At 34.6% G+C, this 22,282-nt stretch overlaps 5 non-coding genes and 1 pseudogene across 5 annotated transcripts; 3 read left to right on the top strand and 3 right to left on the bottom strand.

Annotated features, from left to right (window-relative positions):
- LOC130222303 (zinc finger protein 208-like) overlaps window positions 1–22,282 on the bottom strand; it is a 758,572-nt pseudogene that overhangs the window by 346,901 nt on the left and 389,389 nt on the right.
- Window positions 4,964–5,045, top strand: trnas-gcu (transfer RNA serine (anticodon GCU)). Its single transcript has one exon. It is a non-coding gene; the product is annotated as a tRNA-Ser (tRNA).
- LOC130224248 (U4 spliceosomal RNA) lies at window positions 5,687–5,827 on the bottom strand. The gene has a single exon (XR_008837315.1). It is a non-coding gene; the product is annotated as a U4 spliceosomal RNA (small nuclear RNA).
- trnas-gcu (transfer RNA serine (anticodon GCU)) lies at window positions 7,480–7,561 on the top strand. The gene has a single exon. It is a non-coding gene; the product is annotated as a tRNA-Ser (tRNA).
- Window positions 7,713–7,794, top strand: trnas-gcu (transfer RNA serine (anticodon GCU)). Its single transcript has one exon. It is a non-coding gene; the product is annotated as a tRNA-Ser (tRNA).
- On the bottom strand, window positions 8,470–8,610 carry LOC130224126 (U4 spliceosomal RNA). The gene has a single exon (XR_008837202.1). It is a non-coding gene; the product is annotated as a U4 spliceosomal RNA (small nuclear RNA).

Raw genomic sequence — 22,282 nt, 5'->3', positions numbered from 1 at the left:
CGGTGCTGAAAAGGTCAGAGAGAGCAAGAAAAGGGCTCTAAAATCAGATGCTGCCAAATGCATAAAATTAACCGAAATATTCGCGAGAGGAGGTGTAAATGCATCGGAGGACAGTAGCGCGGTAGAGGAGGTAAGAAGGGAACAGAAAATAAAGCAGGTCACACATTGGATGCGCCGCAACACGGCGAGCACATGACAGTTGAAAATATGGCACATCAGACGCGCATATTCACATGACAGCTGCCGACTTGTGTAGCTTAGAAACTTTTGTTTAGAAATTAGAATTCTGAAATGCATGGCGTTGCGCGGCGCGACGCTGTGCGTCGCCGATCAGCGCTTCTGGTGTGTGACTGACCCCCTTAATTATACTAAAATATAAATAATAATTAATTTTAATGTCATTCACGCTACTTCTGACAGTTTTTGACAGTAACTTACACTGTGTTTAACAGTTAACTCAGCGTGGAACTCCCATACATTTTAAAATATCATTATAAGCAGATAACGTGGAATTTAGGGTATACACAGAACAGCTATAGCTATAGTACTGTAAGAATTTGTAGTCAACTCTAAATACATAGCTAGTCTTTAAAGTAAAACATTAAATACATGCATATGTCACAGTATGTAGGTGGAACATAGACTTCTTTTACAGGCAATATTGTAGTATATCTATGCAATAGTCAGACATTGGCTTGCTTATGTTCTTCCTTTCCTGACTCCTGTGTTCATCTATTCAAACTAGAATGTTTCTGGACCCAGTGGCAGTGCAGATAGCCTGACTGCTGCAGCAGAGTCAAGTGTCATGGAGGTAGGAATACAGCCGTAAGAGAAACACACCCTGACACAAATGCTGACAGTTTCTTAATACTGTGTAAAGAAAACTGATATAGAAACCACAAACCAGTTAGGGGTTGTCAGTGGGGGCTAGTTCACCACAGATGTCTGGTCAGTCAGAGGCAACGAGCTGCAATCAATCCAGAATTCTTTATTCTTTTTCCACAAAGTTTCCAACAAGTACTGAGCATGCAAGTGCTAAACATCACTTCGGAGTATCCATGTAGGTTGGTGTGTGTGTGTGGTCCCGAAACAAATAAGAATAAACTGTCTGATTGCCAGCAACACTTCAAAATAAAAGCTCATGTAAGCCTTTTTAAGACTGTGGCTAATTAACGATAAATTAACCCCTATGATAGGAGTAGCCTGTGAATGTGTGTCACACACACACAAATGGAGATGCAGCACTAGCAACACTTCAGCATACTTTATATCAAAAAAAGCTATATATCATGAAGGATTAAAAATGTACAAATCTGCTAGTACACACAAATATTTCTGCTTTTTTGTTATATATTGTATTGCCTTTTGTGCTACTGTTATTACTTAAGTGTAATAAAGTTTTTTACAGACGCTAGGACACATTTCTCTATATAGGACACTTTTGCAAAACTCTTGACACAGTGAGCACAACAGAAGTCTATGTGGGCTGAACTAGGGATCAATTCTCATTGTTTTGGTACAAAATGCATTTAATGATTACATCTCTCAAATTTCATCAATTCTTTTCTCACTCAGACACAACAACTGACAAAATTCTTTGGACATACAGGACATTTTGCACATGCTGCGTGCTGCGTGTCCATTTGTGTGTAAAGCTCTGTGTATGTGTGTGTGTGCGTGAGACACATTCAAAGGTTACTTCTATCATATAATAGCAGACAAACATTTTTTTATTAAGTTTTTACTGTATGTATACATTTTTTATAAAGAGGTTGTTTTTGTTCCAGTCACATACATTTAAATGTTTTAATATCTATTACATTTGGCACTGCGTATATTATTTCACCATCTGTACACTAATATAATGTGTGGATGTGCGTGTCCATGGGTGGGGCTGTGTCGGTGTGGTAATGTGGGCTGGTGTGGCTACAGTGCCAGGGCTGAATTTTTGTCCCAGTCCGCCCCTGCCATAAAGTCTAAAATGGTTGAAGGACGTTATTAAAAATTAAAGCACCCTGTTTGTTGTTTGTATTGTGCTTTTTGATTTTCTTTATTATTTACTTCTTGCATGATTTGAAAATACTTATTTTTTTCATTTCATTTTTAATTTGTAATTATTTTTAACCTGTACTTGTCACATGGTACACTGTAAAAAATGTCTGTGATTTTAACAGTAAAAGTCTGTACAATCTACAGTGAAAACCTGTTAAATGATTAACAGCTCATTTCAGTGCAAAATACGGAAAATAACTGTAACAGATCTAACCTTTGTTTTCGAGAAACTAATCAGAGTGTCTGAAATCTCACCACACACCCTCATTCACTAGTCCCTAAATTAGTCAATTAGTTTAGTCCACTAGACAGAGTGAATGACCACAAATAAGTGAATTGGTGAACACCTGCTGTTAACAAGCACAATCACTGAAGAAAAGAACAAGAAATAAAACTACAGACACCGCCACATACCAAACCAACTGAATTAAAACAGAGGATTAAACAACTCCATTAAATCACAGCATTATCAGCTTCACTGATTACAGTTTGATTCAATTCTCTCATATCTGCAAGAATATTTGATAATTAACAGAGGTTTATATTTTTATTGAAAATGTTTGATTTGACCTCACCATCATGGAGATCAGAGGCAGCATTAGTTGAGCTCTTAAACATTTAGATTTCTGAAAAATGTTTCTCTGGCTGTTATAACTGATTTCTGAAACTCACCAGTTACAGCAAGACAAGAGATGAAAACTTTTAAGTACTTATTACAGAATTGATTTTAATAAGTCACAACAAAGTGTTGGAATTAATTGTAATTAATTTATGTGATGTAGTACAGCTTCCAGAAGGGTCAACAAACCATTATAATGAAATTAATCATTAGAGTTTCATTCAGAAAACCTAGAGCGCTTTAGCAACTCAACCATGGTTGCTGAAAAAAAACCTGCTTAATTCATTCATGCTGCCATGCATGCTGGGTGCCAGCATAGCACAAAAAAACTCCCAGCATGCATTGCAGCATGAATAAATTATGCAGCGTTATGCTCTTAACATTTCTTTCTTTAATTTATTTTGTTTTTGGGGTGTAATGTTTCAATATTTGGGGTGTAAATAAATATTTTTTATTTTTTGTTAGTCACCATTATTGATATTCAAAGACTAATTGTTGACATCTGTGTTTTCAAGTTCTGCCATAGTTCAAACGTTCTCATAATGGCTGGTGTATTTAGACCTGTTAATCTGTCATTGATTGCTGAAGTCTCAGTGGTTTCAGTTGTGTATTGTATTCAATTCTCACACTACAGATGATATTCAACAAGAATGCATGGGTGACTTTGATAAAATAGTTAATCTCATCACACTTAATTTTATGTATGTTTAAGCTTTTCATGTTATGCAATTAGCGTGATTATCACAATTAATTATTGCAACCAAAGTAAAACCTATTTTGAATCAAGAAGTTGAAGATCCCGACTAAAGCAGGCTCTGTCCTCCATCATGGTGACTTCAAATGAACAACAGAAATTTCATTAAGAGCTTTTGTTCATGTGACAGAAATATAGTCAATGGTCAGTAATAAGTGAAGCTCCTGATGTTTGTGGAGTTGTTTAATGATCTCTGCTGAGATCTTGAGAAATAAAAGTTTTATTGTGTAATTATTTTTATTAATTATTATTTTTATTTAGAGTTTTATCCTCAGTTGATTTCATCTTTGATTTTGGCTGTAATTTGTGTTATTTGGTCTTGTTTTTCTTTCCTTCAGTGATTCTGCTTGTTAACACTTGTTCATCAATAATTATTAATCCTCCTTTAATTAGACACGTAATTATCTCATTAACTTCATCACTGTCTGAGTGTTCAACCCTCTGTAGTGAGGACACTAGTGAGGATTTTGCTCTGGGATTTTAGGGGTTAAATTTGTTCGATGAAAAATACAGACTGTGAAATGTATTTTTAACAGAAATATTCTGTAGATTGAATTTACAAATGTAAAATGTTAAAAACAGTAGATTACAGGCAACCACAGCTGCCAGTATTTTTTTGTAAAATCAGGAAAAACAACAGCAAAATACTGTAAAACATTTTTGTATCACCATTGTGGAGGATATTAGCATCTGTGTGCAAGTCCAAAATGAACTTGTTGAATCTGATGTTATGCTGCATCTTCTTTTGTTTAAAGGTAACTGTGTAATTACTAATGCAGTGAAAGTCTATTTGTTAATTACAGTCACACATGAACACAATAATGCATTTAATGACTTTATTTAAAAAAGTTTTTGTAGTGAACTGATGTACAATGGTTTTCAATATGCTCATATATATTACTTAGATATTTAAAATGTTGATTTTAATTAAAATTAAAACGTAGTTGCTTTCTGCGAATATAAATAATTAACTCAAAGGTTTGTAAATGATCATTGCATCAGTTAATGAATACAATTTACTCTTGTTAAAAATACAACATGTTTCTGTAAAAACAATTTTACAGAAAAATTCTGTATTTTTTACAAAAAAGTTCTGGCAACCATAGCTGCCAGTATTTTTCCGGAAATTTTACAGAATTTTTTTTACAGTGTAACTTACTTGCACCCTCTTTGTGCTTCGAAGCATGTTATGCCAAAATTGAGTGTCATCTTCACGAAAATAGTTGCAAAAACATACACGTACACATATGTGCCACAGTCCAGCCTCCATCAGTAAAGTGGCAAGGTGGCTGAGTGGTTAAGGCCATGGACAGCTAATCCATTGTGCTCTGCACGCGTGGGTTCAAATCCCATCCTCATCGCTAAAATGCTCTGGCATTTGAGAGATCCCGGTAATTCAGTGGAAGGTGTTACTCATGCCCTCTTAGCGTTTTGAAGGATGTTGCTGCAAAATTTAATGTCATCTGTATCAAATGTTGCTGCAAATACGTACATATATGCCAAAGTCCAGCCCCCATCAGGAAAGTGGCTACATGCATGACGAGGTGGCCGAGTGGTTAAGGCGATGGACTGCTAATCCATTGTGCTCTGCACGCATGGGTTCGAATCCCATCCTCGTCGTTCATTTAAGGAAGCCCAGTGCTTCCGGGGAAGTTATCTTACTCGCACCATCTTCGTGCTTCGAAGCATGTTATGGCAAAATTGAATGTCATCTTACGTATACACATATGTGCCACAGTCCAGCCTCCATCAGGAAAGCGAGAACATATGTGACAAGGTGGCCGAGTGGTTAAGGCGATGGACTGCTAATTGATTCTGCTGATGAGGTGGCCGAGTAGTTATGGTGATGCACTTCTAATCCATTTTGCACTGCATGTGTGGGTTTGAATCCCATCCTCGTCGCTCATTTGCTCTGGTGTTTGAGAGAGCCCGGTGCTTCCGTGGAAGGTGTTTTACTCGCACCCTCCTAGCGTTTTGAAGGATGTTATGGTAAAAGTTAATCCAGCCTCCGGCAGGGATGGACGGCAAATCCACTGTGCTCCGCCTGTGTGGGTTCAAATCCCATTCTCGTCGTTCAATTGCTTTTGCATTTCAGAGAGCCTGGTGCTTCCATGGAAGGTTTCTTACACGCACTCTGCTTGCATTCTGAAGAATGTTATGGTACAGGTTAATCCAGCCTGCTGCATGTTTAGGAGCTCAACGAAAGTATCAACATGTTAATGAAACAGGAGCACAACTATCCTTTTCAACCGAACATTAAGCCTACTAAAAGGCTGACAAAAATTGCCAGAGCTGACTGTATTTCAAGTCATCCCAGCGAGGTATTGGGTAAAGTTTTCAACCAGCAATGATCACGCCTCGAATAGACCTCATAGGCTACGATGTTGCCTCTGCGAAAGAATAGCTGTAACAGCTATGAACTCTTCTGTGTACCAATCTGGACATGCAACGACAAGGTGGCATCAAACTTTAAACTGCCAGCAATCAGCCCTCTGGCATCAATGAGTGCATGCTGTGTCAGCAGAACAGGGTATTGATTTGTCCAAAAATAATTACTTATACATTGTTTCATTTTTACTTAAAAGAAAAGTATACACTACTTATGTGAATCTGGGAGAAGAGAATTGTGGGTAATCTGGTAAAGGGGGTGGAGTCACAACGCTGAACGTCAGAGAAAAGGGATGAGATTGGAATGTAGTTATTGGGCTGTACAGGGATTGGGGTAAGGTAATGAAGAATGCAAGGGCACTGAAACCATATTTTGACAGAAATCCAAGGTCAGCGATGCTGCCGTTTTTAGACTCAGGCATTCTGCCTAGTTTCTCTCCAACAAAACCAGAAGAAACATGTTGCAGTTAATGTTGAACAATAAAGCCTGGTTTATACTTCTGTGTCAAGTGATCAGCGTGATCCACGGCGCAAGCCTTGCGCGTAGCCGTGCACTTATACTTCTGCGCACTGTTTCTGTTGCTCTGCAATACACTTCCGAAACGCTAGCTGGCAGTAGGTGTTTATGTTTCTCTGTGTTGAGTTTCTTCGCTGGTGTTTTGTTTTTTTCTGAACGCTTCCTTAATGTGCATGTGGCTCAAATTCGCTCATTTTGAGGCAGGAACCAGTGGACGTGCAACAACTCTAATTAAAAGGTAAACACAAAACAACAGTCTCCATGCGGAGCTCCTTCATGGGACTCCACACTTTTTTTTTTTTTCATGGGACTCCACACTTCACGCTCGTGAGGCTCTCACCTCCGCCCACACTCGTCAGCGCTACCAAGTCGACCAATCTCAGAGCTACGCGTACGCGTTACATTTTTTGAGAGGTGCGCGTCAATGTCGCCGACGGCCACAGCGAGGTGCTATGCAACTACGTGTAGGCTGCGCCGTAGCATACGCGTGAGCTTGACGCCGAGGTATAAATCAGCCCTAACTCTGGGGCACTGATCAGAGCTACTGATAAAGCTCCTTATGACAACCTTTATCTTCATCTTTTCTGTAAGAACATCCATTCGAGTCCCAAAAGTTAATCCTTTCTCTAGCACAACGCTGTGCTTATACGTGACGAGGTGGCCGAGTGCTTAGGTTAGTATGTTGTACTCTGCAAGTTCTGGTTTAAATCCCATCCTCATAGTTTCACTGTTTTGAGAGAGGCAACTGCTTCTGTCTAAGGTTTCTTACTTGCACCTCTCAGCGTCTTAAAGGATGTTTATGGCAAAATTGTGTGTAATACTTAGCGAAAATAGCTGCAAAAACATACGTATATGCCATAGACCAGTCTCCATTAGGAGAGCACCTATAAGCGTGGCGAGGTGGCTGAGTGGTCAAGGCGATGCACTGCTAATCTGTTTTGCTTTGCATGTGTGAATTGAATTCCAGCCTGGTCATTCGTTTAAGAGAGCCCGGTGTTTACGTGGAAGGTAACTTACTTGCACCCTCTTCGTGCTTCGAAGCATGTTATGGCAAAATTGAGTGTCATCTTAACGAAAATAGTTGCAAAAACATACACGTACACATATGTGCCACAGTCCAGCCTCCATCAGTAAAGTGGCAAAGTATGTGACGAGGTGGCCGAGTGGTTAAGGCGATGGACTGCTAATCCATTGTGCTCTGCACGCGTGGGTTCGAATCCCATCCTCGTCCCGGTAATTCAGTGGAAGGTGTATTACTCGTGCCCTCTTAGCGTTTTGAAGGATGTTGCTGCAAAATTTAATGTCATCTGTATCGAAAGCAGCTGCAAATACATACATATATGCCAAAGTCCAGCACCCATCAGGAAAGTGGCTTCATGCATGACGAGGTGGCCGAGTGGTTAAGGCGATGGACTGCTAATCCATTGTGCTCTGCATGCATGGGTTCGAATCCCATCCTCGTCGTTCATTTAAGGGAGCCCGGTGCTTCCGGGGAAGTTATCTTACTCGCACCATCTTCGTGCTTCGAAGCATGTTATGGCAAAATTAAATGTCATCTTACCGAATATTTTTGCAAAATAGTTGCAAAAACATACATATACACATATGTGCCACAGTCCAGCCTCCATCAGGAAAGCGAGAACATATGTGACAAGGTGGCCGAGTGGTTAAGGAGATGGACTGCTAATTGATTCTGCTGATGAGGTGGCCGAGTAGTTAAGGTGATGCACTTCTAATCCATTTTGCACTGCATGTGTGGGTTTGAATCCCATCCTCGTCGCTCATTTGCTCTGGTGTTTGAGAGAGCCCGGTGCTTCCGTGGAAGGTGTTTTACTCGCACCCTCCTAGCGTTTTGAAGGATGTTATGGTAAAAGTTAATCCAGCCTCCGGCAGGGATGGACGGCAAATCCACTGTGCTCCGCCTGTGTGGGTTCAAATCCCATTCTCGTCGTTCAATTGCTTTTGCATTTCAGAGAGCCTGGTGCTTCCATGGAAGGTTTCTTACACGCACTCTGCTTGCATTCTGAAGAATGTTATGGTACAGGTTAATCCAGCCTGCTGCATGTTTAGGAGCTCAACGAAAGTATCAACATGTTAATGAAACAGAAGCACAGCTATCCTTTTTAACAGAACATTAAGCCTACTAAAAGGCTGACAAAAATTGCCAGAGCTGACTGTATTTTAAGTCATCTCAGCGAGGTATTGGGTAAAGTTTTCAACCAGCAATGATCACGCCTCGGATAGACCTCATAGGCTACGATATTGCCTCTGCGAAAGAATAGCTGTAACAGCTATGAACTCTTCTGTGTACCAATCTGGACATGCAATGACAAGGTGGCATCAAACTTTAAACTGCCAGCAATCAGCCCTCTGGCATCAATGAGTGCATGCTGTGTCAGCAGAACAGGGTATTCATTTGTCCAAAAATAATTACTTATACACTGTTTCATTTTTACTTAAAAGAAAAGTATACACTACTTATGTGAATCTGGGAGAAGAGAATTGTGGGTAATCTGGTAAAGGGGGCGGAGTCACAACGGCAGAGAAAAGGGATGAGATTGGGATGTATTTATTGGGCTGTACAGGGATTGGGGTAAGGTAATGAAGAATGCAAGGGCACTGAAACCATATTTTGACAGAAATCCAAGGTCAGCTATGCTGCCGTTTTTAAACTCAGGCATTCTGTCTAGTTTCTCTCCAACAAAACCAGAAGAAACATGTTGCAGTTAATGTTGAACAATAAAGCCTGGTTTATACTTCTGTGTCAAGTGATCAGCGTGATCCACGGCGCAAGCCTTGCGCGTAGCCGTGCACTTATACTTCTGCGCACTGTTTCTGTTGCTCTGCAATACACTTCCGAAACGCTAGCTGGCAGTAGGTGTTTATGTTTCTCTGTGTTGAGTTTCTTCGCTGGTGTTTTGTTTTTTTCTGAACGCTTCCTTAATGTGCATGTGGCTCAAATTTGCTCATTTTGAGGCAGGAACCAGTGGACGTGCAACAACTTTAATTAAAAGGTAAACACAAAACAACAGTCTCCATGCGGAGCTCCTTCATGGGACTCCACACTTTTTTTTTTTTCATGGGACTCCACACTTCACGCTCGTGAGGCTCTTACCTCCGCCCACACTCGTCAGCGCTACCAAGTCGACCAATCTCAGAGCTACGCGTACGCGTTACATTTTTTGAGAGGTGCGCGTCAATGTCGCCGACGGCCACAGCGAGGTGCTATGCAACTACGTGTAGGCTGCGCCGTAGCATACGCGTAACTTGACGCCGAGGTATAAATCAGCCTTAACTCTGGGGCACTGATCAGAGCTACTGATAAAGCTCCTTATGACAACCTTTATCTTCATCTTTTCTGTAAGAACATCCATTCGAGTCCCAAAAGTTAATCCTTTCTCTAGCACAACGCTGTGCTTACACGTGACGAGGTGGCCGAGTGCTTAGGTTAGTATGTTGTACTCTGCAAGTTCTGGTTTAAATCCCATCCTCATAGTTTCACTGTTTTGAGAGAGGCAACTGCTTCTGTCTAAGGTTTCTTACTTGCACCTCTCAGCGTCTTAAAGGATGTTTATGGCAAAATTGTGTGTAATACTTAGCGAAAATAGCTGCAAAAACATACGTATATGCCATAGTCCAGCCTCCATTAGGAGAGCACCTATATGCGCGGCGAGGTGGCTGAGTGGTTAAGGCGATGGACTGCTAATCTGTTGTGCTTTGCATGTGTGAGTCGAATTCCAGCTTGGTCATTCGTTTAAGAGAGCCCGGTGTTTACGTGGAAGGTAACTTACTTGCACCCTCTTCGTGCTTCGAAGCATGTTATGGCAAAATTGAGTGTCATCTTAACGAAAATAGTTGCAAAAACATACACGTACACATATGTGCCCTCTAGAGTGCCCTCTAAACTCTGGTTGCCTTTCACAGAAACCTACGCTCTCTGTCACCTAATAGACTATCCACCATTCTTTCAAACTCTCTTCCTCCATCTTGCAAACTCTCTGCACTTGATACGAACAGCGCCACTGATACACTCTGCTCCACGCTAGCATCATGTCTAGACAGACTATGTCCTCTTACATCCAGGCCAGCCCGTGCCAGTCCTCCTGCACCCTGGCTCTCTGATGTTCTCCGTGAGCATCGCTCAAAACTTCGGGCTGCTGAGAGAATTTGGCGAAAAACTAAAAATCCTGAAAAGTGTGTAAACGTGCTCCATGGACATCGACCTGGACAGATTATTGTGCATAGATTTAGTTTATTATAGTTTTTAAAACATTTGTTCGAATTGTTTTATTTTTATTATTTTTTTTAAAGGTTATTTTGGAAAAAAGTGTATGCATATAAGTAAAGCTTGCTTGTTTTTACTCAATATTTAAAATCTTTTGATAAGAAATATTTAAAATATTATTATTTTTATTATTATGATGATACTCAGCTATACCTCTCTTTTCACCCTGATGATCCCTCGGTTCCAGCTCGCATTTCAGCCTGCCTGTCAGACATTTCACACTTGATGAAAGATCATCATCTTCAGCTTAACCTCGCGAAAACGGAAATGCTTGAAGTTTCTGCCAACCCGACTCTACACCATAACTTTTCAATCCAGATGGATGGGGCAACCGTTACTGCATCCAAAATGGTAAAAAGCCTTGGAGTAACAATTTATGACCAACTAAACTTCTCTGACCACATTTCTAGAACTGCTCGATCTTGCAGATTCGCACTTTATAACATCAGAAAGGTCCGACTCTTCCTATCTGAACATACAGCTCAACTCATTGTTCAAGCTCTTGTTCTCTCCAAACTGGACTATTGCAACTCTCTACTAGCCGGGCTTCCAGCTAATTCTATCAAACCTCTTCAGCTGCTTCAGAACGCAGCAGCACGAGTGGTCTTTGATGAACCCAAAAGAGCACATGTCACTCCGCTACTCACCTGTTTGCACTGGCTGCCAGTTGCTGCTCGCATCAAATTCAAAGCTCTGATGTTTGCTTACAAAGCAACCTCTGGCTTTGCTCCTTCGTATCTGCTCTCACTTCTGCAGATTTATGTGCCCTCCAGAAACTTGCGTTCTGTGAATGAACGTCGCCTCGTTGTTCCATCCCTAAAAGGGAAGAAATCACTTTCCCGAACTCTCACATTCAATCTGCCCAGTTGGTGGAATGAACTCCCTAACTACATCAGAACAGCAGAGTCACTTGCTGTCTTCAAGAAACGACTAAAAACTCAACTGTTTAGTCTCCAATTTCCTTCCTAATCTTAACTGCCTCTCTGGCTATACCACTAACTGTACTCTCTCTCAAAAAAAATAAATAAAATAAAATAAATTTACTAATGCTTAGCTTCTTAGACTTTACACACCTGGTACTTGTCTATAGCACTTGTTTACTGCTGCTCTTATAGTTGTGTAAATTGCTTCCTTTTCCTCATTTGTAAGTCGCTTTGGATAAAAGCGTCTGCTAAATGACTAAATGTAAATGTAAATGTAAAATGTTGTTAATGTACAAAATAAACCTGATTTAACGAACACAAACCGGGATTGAAGTGTCTTCTTTTATAATTGTTCTAACACACGGCTGTGCTGATGAAGTAAAGCTAAGCTAAATTGCTGTAATTCATTACACACATGCAATGTTTTAAAAACATTTTAAACTTGTAAAACTCACTCTTGATCACATTTGATGATCATTGATGATCCTAGCGAACTGAACAGACCTTTTATTTCCGGTTGCTTGCACGTCTGGTCTTGTTGATATGATTATACACGTGACTACCGGGACATGTTAATACGCACAGCTGTCAATCAAGTCAGTGGTCGGGGGGACCGCACTCCTACGTCAAGTTGCAGTCGATCTGAAAACTGCACCAATTGGTCCACCATTTTTATAATGTTAAATTTGAAGAAGAAAAAAATGGACTGGGTGTGTTTATATCACCTCAATATGACGGTCTATACACTATATCTACACACATGTCTGTGCAAACAGCTTGAAAAGTGGATTTTTCACCATAGGTGCCCTTTAAATCAGTGTGTTATCACCATGCTATTACTTTAATCAACCTAAACTAACAACCCTTTGTTATCTCAACAACTTTAGTGAAGCTAGTTGACTTGACAAAAAGATATGTTGTGATAACAAATAAAGGATATAATTTTATACAGAGTAGACAAAATCAGATAAAACAAAACTAGACAAAACCTGACAAAATCAGGCAAAACTAAACTAGGCAAAACTATACAAAATTGGACAAAATAAAACTACACAAAACTAGACAAAATCAGACAAAAAAGCTAGACAAAAGTAGACAAAATCAGACAAAACAAAAGTAGACAAAATCAGACAAAGCAAAAGTAGACAAAATCAGACAAAACAAAAGTAAACAAAATCAGACAAAACAAAAGTAGACAAAAAAAGCTAGACAAACATAGACAAAATCAGACAAAAGTAGAACAAATTGGACAAAACAAAAGTAAACAAAATCAGACAAAACAAAAGTAGACAAAAAAAGACAAAAAAGCTAGACAAACGTAGACAAAATCAGACAAAACAAAAGTAGACAAAATCAGAAAAAACAAAAGTAGACGAAAAAAGACAAAAAAAGCTAGACAAACATAGACAAAATATGACAAAAGTAGACCAAATCGGACAAAACAAAACTAAACAAAAGTAGACAAAATCAGACAAAACAAAGGGGACAAAATCAGACAAAACAAAACAAACGTAGACAAAATCAGACAAAACAAAAGTAGACAAAATCAGACAAAACATAATTAGACCAAAAAGACAAAATCAGACAAACAAAACTAGACAAAACAAAACTAGACAAAAGTAGACAAAATCAGATAAAACTAGACAAAAGTAGACAAAATCAGACAAAACGAAATTAGACAAAACTAGACAAAATCGGAAAAAACTACACAAAACTAAACAAATCTAGACAAAACTAAACAAAAATTGACAAAACTAGACAAGGGTAGATAAAATCAGACAAAACAAAACTAGACAAAATCAGACAAAATCAGACAAAACAAAACTAGACAAAAGTAGACAAAATCAGACAAAACACAAGTAGACAAAATCTGACAAATCTAGACAAAATTAGACAAACAAAACTAGACAAAACAAAACTAGACAAAAGTAGACAAAATCGGACAAAACTAGACAAAACTAAACAAATTTAGACAAAACTAAACAAAAGGAGACACAACTAGACAAAAATAGACAAAACTAAACAAAATGAGACAAACTAAACAAAAATAGACAAAATAATACAAAAAAACTAGACAAAAGTAGACAAAATCTGAAAAAATTAGACAAAATTAGACAAAAGAGTAGACTAAATCAAATAAAAGTTGACAAAAACAGACACAACAAAACTAGACAAAAGTAGACAAAACAAAACTAGACAAAAATAGACAAAATCAGACAAAACGAAATTAGACAAAACCTAACAAAACTAGACAAAAGTAGACAAAATCGGATAAAACTAGACAAAACTAAACAAATCTAGACAAAACTAAACAAACCTAGACAAAACAAAACTAGCCAAAAGTAGACAAAATCAGACAAAACAAAACTACACAAAATCTGACACAACAAAACTAGACAAAAATAGACAAAATCTAAAAAACAAAACTAGACAACATCAGACAAAACGCATCTAGACAAAATCAGACAAAACAAAAGTAGACAAAATCTGACAAAACAAAACTAGACAAAAATAGACAAAATCTAAAAAACAAAACTAGACAACATCAGACAAACGCATCTAGACAAAATCAGACAAAACAAAAGTAGACAAAATCTGACAAAACAAAACTAGACAAAAGTAGACAAAATCAGACAAAAAGAAATTAGACAAAACTAGACAAAATTGGAAAAAACTAAACAAATCTAGACAAAACTAAACAAAACTAGACAAAACTAAACAAATCTAGACAAAACTAAACAAACCGGGACAAAACAAAACTAGACAAAACTAAACAAAAATAGACAAAATCAGACAAAACTAAACAAAATGAGACAAAACTAAACAAAACTAGATAAAATCAGACAAAACAAAAGTAGACAAAATCTGACAAAACAGAACTAGACAAAAGTAGACAAAATCAGACAAACAAAACTAGACAAAATCGGACAAAACTAGACAAAAGTAGACAAAATCAGACAAAACGAAATTATACATAACTAAACAAAACTACACAAAAGTAGACAAAATCAGACAAAACTAAACAAACCTAGACAAAACTAAACTAAACAAAAATAGACAAAATCAGACAAAACTAAACAAAACGAGACAAAACTAAACAAACCTAGACAAAACAAAACTAAACAAAATGAGACAAAACTAAACAAAAATAGACAAAATCAGACAAAATTAAACAAAAATAGATAAAATCAGACAAAAAACTAGACAAAATCAGACAAAAGTAGACAAAATCAGACAAAACAAAAGTAGATAAAAGTAGACAAAATCAGACAAAACAAAAAACTAGACAAAAGTAGACAAAATCAGAAAAAAGTAGACAAAATCAGACAAAAAAGTAGACTAAATCAAATAAAAGTTGACAAAAACAGACACAACAAAAGTAGTAGACAAACAAAACTAGACAAAAATAGACAAAATCAGACAAAATGAAAGTAGACAAAACTAAACAAAACTAGACAAAAGTAGACAAAATCGGATAAAACTAGAGAAAACTAAACGAATCTAGACAAAACTAAACAAACCTAGACAAAACAAAACTTGACAAAACTAGACAAAAGTAGACAAAATCTGACAAAACAAAACTTGACAAAAGTAGACAAAATCAGACAAACAAAACTAGACAAAAAACTAGACAAAAGTAGACAAAATCAGACAAAAGTAGACAAAATCAGACAAAAAGAAATTAGACAAAACTAGACAAAATCGGACAAAACTAAACAAATCTAGACAAAACTAAACAAAACTAGACAAAACTAAACAAATCTAGACAAAACTAAACAAATCTAGACAAAACTAAACAAACCGGGACAAAACAAAACTAAACAAAAATAGACAAAATCAGACAAAACTAAACAAAATGAGACAAAACTAGATAAAATCAGACAAAAAAGTAGACAAAATCTGACAAAACAAAACTAGACAAAAGTAGACAAAATCAGACAAACAAAACAAGACAAAAGTAGACAAAATCAGACAAAACTAGACAAAAGTAGACAAAATCTGACAAAACGAAATTATACAAAACTAAACAAAACTACACAAAAGTAGACAAAATCAGACAAAACTAAACAAAACGAGACAAAACTAAACAAAAATAGACAAAATCAGACAAAAAACTAGACAAAAAAATCAGACATAAGTAGACAAAATCAGACAAAACAAAAAACTAGACAAAAGTAGACAAAATCAGGAAAAAGTAGACAAAAAAGTAGACTAAATCAAACAAAAGTTGACAAAAACAGACACAACAAAACTAGACAAAAGTAGACAAAACAAAACTAGACAAAAGAGACAAGATCAGACAAAACAAAATTAGACAAAACTAAACTAAACTAGACAAAAGTAGACTAAATCGGATAAAACTAGACAAAAGTAAACAAATCTAGACAAAACTAAACAAACCTAGACAAAACAAAACTAGAGAAAAGTAGACAAAATCAGACAAAACAAAACTACACAAAATCTTTCAAAACAAAACTAGACAAAAATAGACTAAATCTGTTAAAACAAAACTAGACAACATCAGACAAAATGCATCTAGACAAAATCAGACAAAACAAAAGTAGACAAAATCTGACAAAACAAAACTAAACAAAAATAGACTAAATCTGACAAAACAAAAGTAGACAACATCAGACAAAACGCATCTAGACAAAATCAAACAAAACAAAACTAGACAAAAAAACTAGACAAAAGTAGACAAAATCAGACAAAACTAGACAAAAGTAGACAAAATCAGACAAAAAGAAATTAGACAAAACTAGACAAAAGCGGAAAAAACTAAACAAATCTAGACAAAACTAGCCAAACTAAACAAATCTAGACAAAACTAAACAAACAGGGACAAAACAAAAATAGACAAAACTAAACAAAAATAGACAAAATCAGACAAAACTAAACAAAATGAGAGAAAACTAAACAAAACTAGATAAAATCAGACAAAACAAAAGTAGACAAAATCAGAGAAACAAAACTAGACAAAAGTAGACAAAATCAGACAAAACTACACAAAAGTAGACAAAATCAGACAAAACTAAACAAACCTAGACAAAACAAAACTAAACAAAAATAGACAAAATCAGACAAAAAAGTAGACAAAAGTAGACAAAATCAGCCAAAACAAAAGTAGACAAAATCTGACAAAACAAAACTAGACAAAAGTAGACAAAATCAGACAAAACAAAACTAGACAAAAGTAGACAAAATCTGACAAAACAAAACTAGACAAAAGTAGACAAAATCAGACAAACAAAACTAGACAAAAAACTAGACAAAATCAGACAACAGTAAAAAAATTTGACAAAACTAGACAAAACTAAACAAAACTAGACTAAAGTAGACAAAATTGAACAAAACTAGACAAAACTAAACAAATCTAGACAAAACTAAACAAACCGAGACAAAACAAAACTAGACAAAACTAAACAAAAATAGACAAAATCAGACAAAACTAAACAAAATGAAACAAAACTAAACAAAAGTAGACAAAATAAGACAAAACAAAAGTAGATAAAATCTGACAAAACAAAACTAGACAAAAGTAGACAAAATCAGACAAAAGAAATTAGACAAAACTACACAAAAGTAGACAAAATCAGACAAACAAAACTAGACAAAACAAAACTAGACAAAAGTAGACAAAATAAGACAAAACTAGACAAAAGTAGACAAAATCAGACAAAAAGAAATTAGACAAAACTACACAAAAGTAGACAAAATCAGACAAAACTAAACTAGACAAAAGTAGACAAAACACAAGTAGACAAAATCTGACAAATCTAGACAAAATTAGACAAACAAAACTAGACAAAACAAAACTAGACAAAAGTAGACAAAATCGGACAAAACTAGACAAAACTAAACAAATTTAGACAAAACTAAACAAACCTAGACAAAACAAAACAAGACAAAACTAAACAAAAGGAGACAAAACTAAACAAAAATAAACAAAACTAAACAAAATGAGAAAAAACTAAACAAAATTAGACAAAATCAGACAAAAAACTAGACAAAAAAATCAGACAAAAGTAGACAAAATCAGACAAAACAAAAGTAGATAAAAGTAGACAAAAAGAAACTAGACAAAACTAAACAAAACTAGACAAAATCGGACAAAACTAAACAAATCTAGACAAAATCGGACAAAACTAGACAACACTAAACAAATCTAGACAAAACTAAACAAAAAAAAGACAAAATCAGACAAAACTAAACAAAATGAGACAAAACTAAACAAAAATAGACAAAATCAGACAAAACTAAACAAAATGAGACAAAACTAAACAAAATTAGACAAAATCAGACAAAAAACTAGACAAAATCAGACAAAAGTAGACAAAATCAGACAAAAGAAAAGTAGATAAAAGTAGACAAAATCAGACAAAACAAAAAACTAGACAAAAGACAAAATCAGACAAAAAGAAATTAGACAAAACTAGACAAAATCGGACAAAACTAAACAAATCTAGACAAAACTAAACAAAACTAGACAAAAGTAGACAAAATCGGACAAAACTAGACAACACTAAACAAATCTAGACAAAATCAGACAAAAGTAAACAAAATGAGACAAAACTAAACAAAACTAGACAAAAGTAGACAAAATCAGACAAAACAAAACTAGACAGAAGTAGACAAAATCAGACAAACAGAACTAGACAAAACAAAAATAGACAAAAGTAGACAAAATCAGACAGAACTAGACAAAAGTAGACAAAATCAGACAAAAGAATTTAGACAAAACTAGACAAAATCAGACAAAACTAAAATCTAGACAAACTAGACAAAAGTAGACAAAATCAGACAAAACGAAATTAGACAAAACTAGACAAAACTCAACAAAAAGACAAAATCAGACAAAACTAAACAAAATGAGACAAAACTAAACAAAATTAGACAAAATCAGACAAAAAACTAGACAAAATCAGACAAAAGTAGACAAAATCAGACAAAACAAAAGTAGATAAAAGTAGACAAAATCAGACAAAACAAAACTAAACAAAAATAGACTAAATCTGACAAAACAAAAGTAGACAAAATCAGACAAAACGCATCTAGACAAAATCAAACAAAACAAAACTAGACAAAAAAAACTAGACAAAAGTAGACAAAATCAGACAAAACTAGACAAAAGTAGACAAAATCAGACAAAAAGAAATTAGACAAAACTAGACAAAAGCGGAAAAAACTAAACAAATCTAGACAAAACTAGACAAAACTAAACAAATCTAGACAAAACTAAACAAACAGGGACAAAACAAAAATAGACAAAACTAAACAAAAATAGACAAAATCAGACAAAACTAAACAAAATGAGAGAAAACTAAACAAAACTAGATAAAATCAGACAAAACAAAAGTAGACAAAATCAGACAAACAAAACTAGACAAAAGTAGACAAAATCAGACAAAACTAGACAAAAGTAGACAAAATCAGACAAAAAGAAATTAGACAAAACTAGACAAAAGCGGAAAAAACTAAACAAATCTAGACAAAACTAGACAACACTAAACAAATCTAGACAAAACTAAACAAAAATAGACAAAATCAGACAAAACTAAACAAAATGAGACAAAACTAAACAAAATAGACAAAATCAGACAAAACTAAACAAAATGAGAGAAAACTAAACAAAACTAGATAAAATCAGACAAAACAAAAGTAGACAAAATCAGACAAAAGAAAAGTAGATAAAAGTAGACAAAATCAGACAAAACAAAAAACTAGACAAAAGACAAAAATCAGACAAAAAGAAATTAGACAAAACTAGACAAAATCGGACAAAACTAAACAAATCTAGACAAAACTAAACAAAAATAGACAAAATCAGACAAAACTAAACAAAATGAGACAAAACTAAACAAAAATAGACAAAATCAGACAAAACTAAACTAAATGAGACAAAACTAAACAAAATTAGACAAAATCAGACAAAAAACTAGACAAAATCAGACAAAGGTAGACAAAATCAGACAAAAGAAAAGTAGATAAAAGTAGACAAAATCAGACAGAACAAAAAACTAGACAAAAGACAAAATCAGACAAAAAGAAATTAGACAAAACTAGACAAAATCGGACAAAACTAAACAAATCTAGACAAAACTAAACAAAACTAGACAAAACTAGACAACATCTAACAAATCTAGACAAAACTAAACAAATCTAGACAAAATCAGACAAAACTAAACAAAATGAGACAAAACTAAACAAAACTAGACAAAAGTAGACAAAATCAGACAAAACAAAACTAGACAGAAGTAGACAAAATCAGACAAACAAAACTAGACAAAACAAAAATAGACAAAAGTAGACAAAATCAGACAGAACTAGACAAAAGTAGACAAAATCAGACAAAAAGAATTTAGACAAAACTAGACAAAATCAGACAAAACTAAAATCTAGACAAAACTAGACAAAAGTAGACTAAATCAGACAAAACGAAATTAGACAAAACTAGACAAAACTCAACAAAAAGACAAAATCAGACAAAACTAAACAAAATGAGACAAAACTAAACAAAATTAGACAAAATCAGACAAAAAACTAGACAAAATCAGACAAAAGTAGACAAAATCAGACAAAACAAAAGTAGATAAAAGTAGACAAAATCAGACAAAACAAAACTAAACAAAAATAGACTAAATCTGACAAAACAAAAGTAGACAAAATCAGACAAAACGCATCTAGACAAAATCAAACAAAACAAAACTAGACAAAAAAACTAGACAAAAGTAGACAAAATCAGACAAAACTAGACAAAAGTAGACAAAATCAGACAAAATAAATAGACAAAACTAGACAAAAGCGGAAAAAACTAAACAAATCTAGACAAAACTAGACAAAACTAAACAAATCTAGACAAAACTAAACAAACAGGGACAAAACAAAAATAGACAAAACTAAACAAAAATAGACAAAATCAGACAAAACTAAACAAAATGAGAGAAAACTAAACAAAACTAGATAAAATCAGACAAAACAAAAGTAGACAAAATCAGACAAACAAAACTAGACAAAAGTAGACAAAATCAGACAAAACTAGACAAAAGTAGACAAAATCAGACAAAAAGAAATTAGACAAAACTAGACAAAAGCGGAAAAAACTAAACAAATCTAGACAAAACTAGACAACACTAAACAAATCTAGACAAAACTAAACAAAAATAGACAAAATCAGACAAAACTAAACAAAATGAGACAAAACTAAACAAAAATAGACAAAATCAGACAAAACTAAACAAAATGAGAGAAAACTAAACAAAACTAGATAAAATCAGACAAAACAAAAGTAGACAAAATCAGACAAAAGAAAAGTAGATAAAAGTAGACAAAATCAGACAAAACAAAAAACTAGACAAAAGACAAAAATCAGACAAAAAGAAATTAGACAAAACTAGACAAAATCGGACAAAACTAAACAAATCTAGACAAAACTAAACAAAACTAGACAAAAGTAGACAAAATCGGACAAAACTAGACAACACTAAACAAATCTAGACAAAATCAGACAAAAGTAAACAAAATGAGACAAAACTAGACAAAAGTAGACAAAATCAGACAAAGCATAACTAGACAGAAGTAGACAAAATCAGACAAACAAAACTAGACAAAACAAAAATAGACAAAAGTAGACAAAATCAGACAGAACTAGACAAAAGTAGACAAAATCAGACAAAAAGAATTTAGACAAAACTACACAAAATCGGACAAAACTAAAATCTAGACAAAACTAGACAAAAGTAGACTAAATCAGACAAAACGAAATTAGACAAAACTAGACAAAACTCAACAAAAAGACAAAATCAGACAAAACTAAACAAAATGAGACAAAACTAAACAAAATTAGACAAAATCAGACAAAAAACTAAACAAAATCAGACAAAAGTAGACAAAATCAGACAAAACAAAAGTAGATAAAAGTAGACAAAATCAGACAAAACAAAACTAAACAAAAATAGACTAAATCTGACAAAACAAAAGTAGACAAAATCAGACAAAACGCATCTAGACAAAATCAAACAAAACAAAACTAGACAAAAAAAACTAGACAAAAGTAGACAAAATCAGACAAAACTAGACAAAAGTAGACAAAATCAGACAAAAAGAAATTAGACAAAACTAGACAAAAGCGGAAAAAACTAAACAAATCTAGACAAAACTAGACAAAACTAAACAAATCTAGACAAAACTAAACAAACAGGGACAAAACAAAAATAGACAAAACTAAACAAAAATAGACAAAATCAGACAAAACTAAACAAAATGAGAAAAAACTAAACAAAACTAGATAAAATCAGACAAAACAAAAGTAGACAAAATCAGACAAACAAAACTAGACAAAAGTAGACAAAATCAGACAAAACTACACAAAAGTAGACAAAATCAGACAAAAAGAAATTAGACAAAACTAGACAAAAGCGGAAAAAAACTAAACAAATCTAGACAAAACTAGACAAAACTAAACAAATCTAGACAAAACTACACAAACCGGGACAAAACAAAAATAGACAAAACTAAACAAAAATAGACAAAATCAGACAAAACTAAACAAAATGAGAGAAAACTAAACAAAACTAGATAAAATCAGACAAAACAAAAGTAGACAAAATCAGACAAACAAAACTAGACAAAAGTAGACAAAATCAGACAAAACTACACAAAAGTAGACAAAATCAGACAAAACTAAACAAACCTAGACAAAACAAAACTAAACAAAAATAGACAAAATCAGACAAAAAAGTAGACA

The sequence above is a fragment of the Danio aesculapii genome, chromosome 4 (genome assembly GCF_903798145.1).
Source record: "Danio aesculapii chromosome 4, fDanAes4.1, whole genome shotgun sequence".
In the NCBI taxonomy this organism is placed as follows: Eukaryota; Metazoa; Chordata; class Actinopteri; order Cypriniformes; family Danionidae; genus Danio; species Danio aesculapii.
This window is presented reverse-complemented; position numbering and strand designations above follow the sequence as displayed.